Here is a 9,013-nt window from a genome sequence, read left to right as displayed (position 1 = left end):
AAAGGAAAGAAGCATTCAATCAGCTCACCAACCACTCTCCAGCTGCATTCAAGTATGCCAATTAATTGAGGGTGTATAGCAAAGGCTTCTTCTCTTCAAGTATTATATTTTTATTGCATTTATTGTGCTCATTTAAGGGACTATTGTACTAAAATTTCTGTACACTATTCACTTATTGTTGTATTTTAGGTTTTGAGTTTTGGGGGTTTCCAAAATTCGGATAGGTTGATTCGAACTTGAAATTGGAATGTTAGTAGGTTGGCTTGTACCCAAAAAATAAGTATTCTTACTTGGATAGTGATGCGTAGTCGTTGATAGCACCAAAAATAACTCTACTCACTACGTGGGTAGGATGAGTCGAGATCGTATCCTCAGGGACCTTGGACTAAGTTGAGATTACAAAATAAAAGAAAGAAGCATTGTTTTGAATTAAAAAATAAATTATCTTAAAATTGATGTAATTAGAAAATAAAGAGCTCGAAAGTTTTGAATTAATTTGCACTAGCAGAGTTGTATCTCTTTTTTAATTAAATAGATGAGATTAATCTTAGAAAAAATACCTATCTTTCCTCGGCACACCCCATATCCGTAGATCACGGTGCATCTCTGAAAAGTAAAAGTTGTTCCTAATATTAATCTAACAGGAAAGCATAAATAAAAGCATATGAAAGAGAGTAAATAAAAAACTCATGACGATTTAAATAAAAAGCATAATCTTTATTATATATAAAGAAATACAAAAAAGTTTAGAACAATAAACCATCTCTGTATCATTACAAAATTTCTTCTCCACTCCCGAGACTGCTAGCTTAGCTGCTCATGAAGTAGTCCCTTTCTATTCCTCTATGCAAGGCTCTAGAAGAATTTCTGGGCTCCCCCTCCAATAGGAGTACAAAAGCTTTTTTATAGGTGTTAGGAGGGAGGAGTTTTACATGGTTTTTCGATATGGGACTAAAGAAAATACTAAGGACTAAAAAATGGATGGATGAGATGGAAAGACCACAAGCAGATAAAGAAAATAAAAATTTTTCTTCTTGAAATATTTCCAAATATATATTTTTTTTCCTTCCATCTGTTCGTCTGTCCCCACGAACCCCGCCGCTCACTTGCCTGTCGTGCCGCGCCCGCCTCGCGCCCGCGCCCGCATCCACCCACGCTCGCATCCGCCCGCGCCCACCCACGCGTTCGCCCGCACGCTGCTTTCACGTGAACCCACCGCATGACATTAGCTTACGCTCCAAATTACAAAAAGAAACTTTTGTTTCTTTAAAATGACATCTATATCCTTTTTGGGTTCCTTGCATAGTATCTTCATTTTCTATAATACTGTATGCGTCTTTCTTTTATTTTAATTTTGTTTTAAGTCCAATTTTCTTCAAACTTGAGTTTTTTTGATCTATGAATCAGACTCTTTATATCGACGATCACCTTTCCTATAAAACATAAAAAGAAGCATCAAATTCTTAATAAATAAAATAAATTAACTATAATTTTTTGCTTTAAATGACTTAAATTAAGTGTTTATCACACCCTCCAACTTGAATTTTGCTCATCCTCGAGTAAAATAGATATATCAGTATTGTGTACCAACTCGGTCTTGAATCAAAAGTTAGGTTAGGCATCCCAGAAGGTAGATGATACCTGATCAAACCATTAAAGAGATACTTCATTGGATTATCAATTTGACCCAATTATTGGCTGAGTATTAACTAAAGAAATTTTAAGAGCTTTTCTTTCACCAACTCTCCACTTTACTCTTTAAATCTTCTAACTTAATGTGAGAGGGGTTTATTATCTTCTTGCAATTTAGTCTCCTTATTATCCACTTTTTATTTTTTTTAAATATTGCCCACCTTTTTACGCGAACCACAACACTTACTTAGGCGAAGGGGCCCGGTTACTCAGTAGGAAACCAATATATATATTTTTTTTAAATACCTCGACCTTTCCACCCAATCTCTCATGAAGCAGATTCTTTATTGAGATCAGTAAGAAGAGGGTTGTAGAATCACTCCTAAAATTTGGTCTAGTCTAAACCCTACCATTCATTGAGTTTTCTTAATAATTTATTCCTCAGTATTTCTAAAATTATCTTGACCGTTAATCATTCATTGTTTAGGATGCCTAATTGACTCTTAATCAAAATAAAATTTGGATATACAAAACTAATTATTTTTTATCATACTCGAGGATTTGATTAATTTCTTCTCCCCCCAACTTAATCTACATTGTCCTCAATGGAGTAGGAAAGCAAAGAAAATAAAAAGAGAGAGTGTACCTGGGATAATTTTGCTTCGAAAGTTGAAGATAGCTTCATTGATTAATAGGCTTTTGTTCTAAATTCCTGCAGCTGCAGTCAAGTAAAAAAAAAAATAAAATCATTAGGTTGCCTCTCAATAAGTGCTAAGTTTTACATCTTCAGCCAGACTGAATTGAGTATTATGGCGGTATTGGATCCACTAAATCAACAGATTCAATTAATTCTCCATCACTAATTCTATCTATGTAAGGTTTCAATCACTGCCCGTTCACTTTAAAGGTGTTCCCCTGTTTAGGATTTTTGAGTTCTATAGCTCCATGAGGAAATACCTGAGTTACAATGAAAGGTCTGTCCCAACATGAGCGAAGTTTTTCAGGAAACAGACGCAACCTAGAATTGAAGAGCCAAACTTTTTGATTAGGCTCGAACATTTTTCGTGTAATGAATTTATCGTGGTACGCTTTAGTTCGAGCCTTAAAAATTCTGACACTCTCATATGCTTCATTGCGTAGCTCTTCAAGTTCATTTAATTGAAGTCTCCTATTAGAACCTGCATTTTTCATATCAAAGTTAAATTGCCGTATGGCCCAAAATGCATGATGTTCTAATTCCACCGGCAGATGACAAGCTTTTTCGAATACAAGTCAATAAGGAGACATTCCTATGGGTGTTTTAAAAGCAGTACGGTAAGCCCATAATGCATCATCTAAGTGAAGAGACCAATCCTTTCTATCGGGCCTAACCGTCTTTTCTAGGATATGTTTAATCTCCCTATTTGACACCTCTACCTGACCATTAGTTTGGGGGTGATATGGTGTGGCCACTTTATGTGTAATATTATATTTTTTCATAAGTGCTTCAAAATATTTATTCATAAAATGAGTCCCACCATCACTAATGATCACCCTTGAGAAGCCAAATCGACTAATGATGTTTCGTTGGATAAAACTAGTTACAATTTTATTATCATTAGTCCGTGTAGCTATTGCCTCCACCCATTTTGATACGTAATCAACTGCCACCAGAATATATTCGGATCCAAATGAGGCTGGAAAAGGTCCCATGAAATCAATCCCCCAAACATCAAAGATTTCTACGACTAAAATGGCGGTCAGCGGCATCATATCCTTCTTGGATAAATTTCCTGTTTACTGACATCGCAGACAACTTTGGCCAAATTCATGTGCATCCTTGAAAAGCATTGGCCAATAAAACCCACTTTGCAGCACTTTTGCTGCAGTTTTTCTTTCACTAAAATATCTCCCACATGCCGAAGAATGGCAAAAAGTGAGAATGCTTTGGAATTCACTCTCGGGGATACAACGGTGAATAACTTGGTCAGGACAGTATTTGAATAGTTCAGATTCTTTCCAGAAATAATGTTTAATTTGCAAGAAAAATCGATCCTTTTCTTGTTTTGTCCAGTGAGAAGGTACTTGTCCTATTGCCAAGTAATTGACAATATGGGCAAACCATAGAGGACAGCTAGAGGAGATTGCGAAAAGTTGTTCGTCAGAAAATTTCTCTTTGACCTCATCTATGCCTATCGTGTGTTCAACTAAGATCCTGGAGATGTGATCAGCTATCACATTCTCGAAACCCTTCATATCTCGAATTTTCATATCAAATTCTTGTAAAAGAAGGATCCATCTGATCAAACACAGTTTGGTATCTTTCTTTGAGAGGAGATGTTTCAGAGCTGCATGATCAGAGTAAACTAGAACCTTAGACCCTAACAGATATGAGCGAAATTTTTCAAGGGCGAACACTACTGCTAGTAGCTCTTTTTCTGTTGTGGTGTAGTTTAATTGGGCATCGAAAAGAGTCTTGCTAGCATAATAGATCACATGTGGCTCCTTATTGATTTTTTGGCCTAAGACGGCACCTATTGCAAAGTCAGAGGCATCACACATAATCTCAAATGGAATTGACCAGTCAGGGGGTTTTATTATGGGTGCTGTTGTCAGGGCTGTTCGTAATGTGTTGAATGCTTTCAAACAGTCTTCGTCAAAGATGAATGGTGTGTCCTTGGCCAACAGATTGCATAGGGGTCTTGAAATCTTGCTAAAGTCTTTGATGAAGCATCTATAAAATCTGGCATGACCTAAGAAGGATCGTATTTGTCGGACCGAAGTAGGAGGTGGTAGTTTTGAAATGACCTAAACTTTGGCTTTATCTATCTCGATCCCTCTTTCAAAAATAATATGTCCTAATATAATTCCTTTCTGCACCATGAAATGGCTTTTTTTCCAACTTAAAACCAAATTTGTCTCTATACATCGTTGAAGAACCTTGGTTAGGTTTTGAAGACAATTATCAAAGGTAGAGCCAAATACTAAAAAATCATCCATGAAGACCTCTAGAAATTTATCGACCATATCAGAAAAGATGGCCAAAATGCACCATTGAAAAGTGGCTGGTGCATTGCAGAGACTGAATGGCATACGTCTAAATGCAAATGTTCCATAAGGGCATGTGAAGGTAGTCTTTTCTTGATCAGCAGGAAATACCGGGATCTGGTTATATCCCGAATATCAATCTAGAAAATAGAAGAAACTTTGTCCTGCTAGCCGTTCTAAAATTTGGTCAATAAAAGGCAAAGGAAAATGATCTTTCCTAGTAATGGCATTCAGCTTTCGGTAGTCCACGCATACTCGCCAACCAGTTGTTGCACGAGTAGGAATTAACTCACTGGCTATCTGAAATTGGGTTGGACTATTCCAGCATCTAGCCATTTCACTACTTCCTTTTTCACAACTTCCCGCATATTCGGATTCAATCTTCATTGCATGTCCCTATGTGGTTTTGCCTCAACCTCGCAGTGAATATGATGCATACAAACAGAAGGATCTATACCCTTCAAATTGGCAATTGACCACCCTATAGCCTCTTTATGCTTTTTGAGTACCCCGACAAGTTTGTCTTCCTGGTCGTTGGTTAGGTCAGACGCAATGATCACTGGAAGGGTATCATTGGATCCAAGAAATGAATATTTCAGTGTGGCAGGAAGAGGCTTTAGCTCTAGAGTAGGTGGTGCTTCTAAGAATGGTACTAGAGGGCCTGATTGAATTGGTAATTACTCATACTTTACAGTCCAAGGGGGATTGGTGCTAAAATTGGGAGATTCTAGCAAAGCATGTATTTCTTCAGTTTATCCATCAATATCAAAATTATCCATTCCAAAATGTGTTAGGCATGCCTGTAAAGGATCTGAGTTGAGCAAGGCAGGAGCTTTATCTTCTATAACTTCCTCTAACAAGTTGATCTCATTATGGTCGTACACAGGTGGTCCCAAAGATGCATTGAAAATATTCAACCTTAGCTTCTTATTTCCGAAAGATACATCCATAACTCCGGTCCTACAATTTATACAAGCATTAGCGGTTGCTAAGAAGGGTCTACCTAGGATGATTGGTATTTGGTTGGGGTTGCTACCAGATTCCATATCCAGCACAAGAAAGTCAATAGGAAAGTAAAATTCATCTACTTTCACCAATACGTCTTCTAGCATTCCACGGGGTACCTTAATAGATCGGTCTGCTAGTTGTAAGGTTACCGTCGTGGGTTTTTAACTCTCCAAATTCAAATAGGTCATATACAGAGCTCGGGAGAAGGTTGACACTTGCACCCAAATCTAATAATGCCTTCTTAATCGTGAGGTTCCCTATGACACAAGAAATAATTGGGGTACTTGGATCTTTCAGTTTGGGTGGGGCAATTTGCTGGAAAACTGAGCTGGCCTGCTCAGTTAGGTGGATTTTTCTTGGCATTTGTGCCTTTGATTTTTATTTCTGTGTACACAGGTCTTTTAAAAATTTGGCATAGGTCGGAACTTGCTTAATGGCATCGAGAAGAGGTAAGTTTATCTGGACCTGTTTAAACAGTTCCAACATTTCATTCATTTTTATACCCTTCTTATCAAGAGGCAGAGAGGATTCTAAAGCACTGGGAAATGGAGCTTTAGGTGCAGGTGCTGGGTTAACAGGTTCTTTCCTCTCTTCAGATTTTTTCTTTTCTGTTGTAGCTGGAATTGGTTGCTCTTGTTGTTGGATTACTTCAAGTTGATTTAAGATTTTTCTGCTTCTAAGGGTCATGATCGATTTGGCATGTTCGAAAAAGTTTCAAGACCAATGGAGCTTTCAGCCATGTACTGACCTTTTGGGTTATTAATAGGCTGACTAGGTAATTTGCCTTTTTCCCTCCTACTGAAAGCTGTTGCTAGCTGACCTATCTGGGTCTCTAGCTTTGCTATTGATTGCGTATGGGAGTGAAGGAGTTGGGTATTCATTTCTAGTCCTTTAAGTGCTTGCAGTACCTTTTCTTCGAAAGATGAGCTGAGTACTCGGAGTGGGTTGAGGAGGGTTCTGGTATTGTGGCTGGGATGGATGCCTAAAAGTTACATCCGGATAACCTGATCTTTGTTGCACCGGAGGAACCACTGGTTGTGATTTCCATGAGAAATTCGGATGGTTTCTCCATCCCGAATTGTACGTACTAGAATAGGAGTTGTTCCCTGGTCTATGAGTTGTTTGGGCTTGATGGACTGGTTCTTGTACATGTTCAGAAAACTATGGTGCAATCGGATAATCATTCACACAATGAGTGGGGCTCGAACACAATGCACATATATCTTGTATCTGACGAAATGGAGAAGGTGACTGTCCCATACTTAATAATCGATCTAACTTTTGGGACAATTCATCTACCTTATGATGGATATCTATGGCATTTCCTACTTCATATATTTCACCTCTCTTTGGGTTTAACATGGGTTTATCTCTAATAGAGGTAGACATATGATGTAATGAATTTTTACTTAAAATTTCAAACAGTTGCCATGCCTCATCCTCACTTTTCAGCATGAATGTCCCACCGCATGATGCATCGACCATTTATCACTGTCTTTCAGATAGCCCATCATAAAAATATTGGATTAACTGCCACTTGGGTACAGTGTGGTGGGGATATTTTCTAATAAGGTCCTTTAATCTCTCCCATGTTTCATGAAATATTTCTCCATCTAATTGGGTAAAACTAGTTATGGCTTTCCTTATTTGATTAGTTTTTCTTGTGGAAAAATATTTCTTGAGAAACTCTCCTTGCAGCTGGTCCCAGGTTGATATAGTCATGGAATCCAAAGTATGTAGCCAGTATTTGGCTTTGTCCTTAAGTGAGAAAGGGAATAATTTTAACCTAAGAGCATCATCAGAGAAGTTGTGAATTTTGATAGTTGAGCATATCTCAAGAAATTCTTCAAGATGTTTATAAGGGTCCTCATTACTAAGTCCATAAAATGAAGGTATTATTTGGATTGTACTGGACTTAATTTCATATTGAGTGGCCTCCACAGGGGGCACTTGAATACAAGGAGAGTAGGTATATGTGGAAGGAGTAAAGTACTCCTTCAATTGCCTGGGTGGATCATTCTCCTGATTTCGGTCCATATTTTTACGTTTGTTGGCTCTAAAGGTTCTTTCTATTTCTGGATCAAAAGGTTGGATTTCTGGTCGTAACGATCTACGGCCAAGCATACACCTTACAATTATACTTTAGAGAAAATATAAAAAATTTTAGTTTTTATAATAAAGTGAGAAAAGAATGAAGAAAATCTAAAGAGAAGAACCTAAGAATTTTAAATCTATGAAAAGAGAAAAATTAGTTAATGTTTAGATGTTAATTGCAATCAACTTAAACATGCATAGACTCTCTATCCTAAGGTTAACTTAGATCTAGACAGCTCCTAACTTCCAAGACCGCCTTTGAGCACTCCAAGCTCAAGACTGACTAACTGACTCGGCCAGGTAAGCGTAAGATGTGGGAGGTTCCCTGCTCGTTGCTTTCCTTAGACACCAACTGAGTTGGCCAGGTCAGTCAACAAAACCAATTGAAAATCACTTTCTTTAACCACTTGCCTTAGACACCGAGCAATTAACCAATCCATACTCGGTTCAACTCTAGAGCTTTCTTATCCTATTGAGCTTGAAATTCCTAGGGCTGACGTCTAGTTGATTTTAAAATTAAGGCTTGGTTTAATGCAGAATGAAGGTTATGATTTTTGGACCAAGAAAGGGTGATCAAATCCCCACCTTATCTGATTAATGGGTTATTTCCCTTAAGATTAATTATGGAGATGAGATGCAAAGAAACAAGGTATCCAATCAAGTTAGAAATTTTTATATTTGAGGTTACGCTATTTTAGTTAAGTGTTATGAAATGTCAGTGGCTTTTTTTTTTTTATTTCAACCGTGCCAAGGTCCCCAGCAATGGCGCCAAAATTTGATGCGTAGTCGTTGATAGCACCAAAAATAACTCTACTCACTATGTAGGTAGGATGAGTCGAGATCGTATCCTCAGGGACCTTGGGCTAAGTTGAGATTGCAAAATAAAAGAAAGAAGCATTGTTTTGAATTAGAAAATAAATTATCTTAAAATTAATGTAATTAGAAAATAAAGAGCTCGAGAGTTTTGAATTAATTTGCACTAGCAGAGTTGTATCTCTTTTTTAATTAAATAGATGTGATTAATCTTAAAAAAAATACCTATCTTTCCTCGGCACACCCCGTATCCGTAGATCACGGCGCATCTCTGGAAAGTAAAAGTTGTTCCTAATATTAATCTAACAGGAAAGCATAAATAAAAGCATATGAAAGAGAGCAAGTAAAGAACTCATGATGATTTAAATAAAAAACATAATCTTTATTGCATATAAAGAAATACAAGAAAGTTTAGAACAATAAACCATCTCTGTGTCAT

General features: G+C 37.3%; 1 non-coding gene across 1 annotated transcript; it reads left to right on the top strand.

Annotated features, from left to right (window-relative positions):
- The first annotated feature begins 7,210 nt into the window (after positions 1-7,210).
- LOC140854406 (small nucleolar RNA R71) lies at positions 7,211-7,316 on the top strand. Its single transcript, XR_012137621.1, has one exon. It is a non-coding gene; the product is annotated as a small nucleolar RNA R71 (small nucleolar RNA).
- The last annotated feature ends 1,697 nt before the right edge of the window (positions 7,317-9,013 follow it).

Source organism: Elaeis guineensis, chromosome 16, assembly GCF_000442705.2.
Source record: "Elaeis guineensis isolate ETL-2024a chromosome 16, EG11, whole genome shotgun sequence".
NCBI classification, from domain to species: domain Eukaryota; kingdom Viridiplantae; phylum Streptophyta; class Magnoliopsida; order Arecales; family Arecaceae; genus Elaeis; species Elaeis guineensis.
The sequence above is the reverse complement of the archived record's forward strand: the minus strand, read 5'-3'. Positions and strand labels throughout refer to the sequence as shown.